The sequence below is a fragment of the Sapajus apella genome, unplaced genomic scaffold, assembly GCF_009761245.1.
Source record: "Sapajus apella isolate SASKATOON/1434 unplaced genomic scaffold, GSC_monkey_1.0 scaffold10, whole genome shotgun sequence".
In the NCBI taxonomy this organism is placed as follows: domain Eukaryota; kingdom Metazoa; phylum Chordata; class Mammalia; order Primates; family Cebidae; genus Sapajus; species Sapajus apella.
In genome coordinates, this window is record NW_022436950.1 from 31,535,562 (window position 1) to 31,536,380 (window position 819).

General features: G+C 42.2%; 1 non-coding gene across 1 annotated transcript; it reads left to right on the plus strand.

Annotated features, from left to right (window-relative positions):
• Nucleotides 1-277: 277 nt before the first annotated feature.
• LOC116552112 lies at nt 278-379 on the plus strand. The gene has a single exon (XR_004269229.1). It is a non-coding gene; the product is annotated as a U6 spliceosomal RNA (small nuclear RNA).
• The last annotated feature ends 440 nt before the right edge of the window (nt 380-819 follow it).

The following is an 819-nucleotide window of genomic DNA, read 5'->3' on the forward strand; positions in this document are numbered from 1 at the left end:
CGACCTGTATTTTTCACACGGCCCATATTTTTCATACAATAGAGGCCTGAAATGGAAACCAATGACTTCATTTGTTGCTGATCTGCAGCAACAGTGATGGACTCCAGCACTGGAGGAAAATCTGGCTGCACTGGATTTATGAAGAGATGGTAAAGAATGTATTAATCCTGACTGCTACTATACACTGGACAACTCAAGGGGTTCTTCCAGAGTAATATTCATAGATCAGATGCAATTTTCATTTGACATAACTATAAAATATAACTTTTGGTTCTAGTTTCAGCAGCACAGATACAATACTAAAATTGGGATGAGACAGAGATTAGCATGTCCCCTGCATAAGGATGACATGCAGATTCATGAAACATTTCATATTTTAAAATACCTATCAGGTACTATTCTTAGTACCTGGATAATGAAATATTCTGTACACCAAAATCTCATGACACAAGTTTACCTATATAACAAAACTGCACATATGCTCCTGAACCTAAAATGAAAGTTAAAAAAGAAAAAAAAAAGGAATATAATCTTTGGTTAAAAAATGACTCCTCTGGCCGGGCGCGGTGGCTCAAGCCTGTAATCCCAGCACTTTGGGAGGCCGAGGCGGGTGGATCACGAAGTCAAGAGATCGAGACCATCCTGGTCAACATGGTGAAACCTCGTCTCTACTAAAAATACAAAACATTAGCTGGGCATGGTGGCGCGTGCCTGTAATCCCAGCTATTCAGGAGGCTGGGGCAGGAGAATTGCCTGAACCCAGGGGGCGGAGGTTACGGTGAGCCGAGATCACGCCATTGCACTCCAGCCTGGGTAACA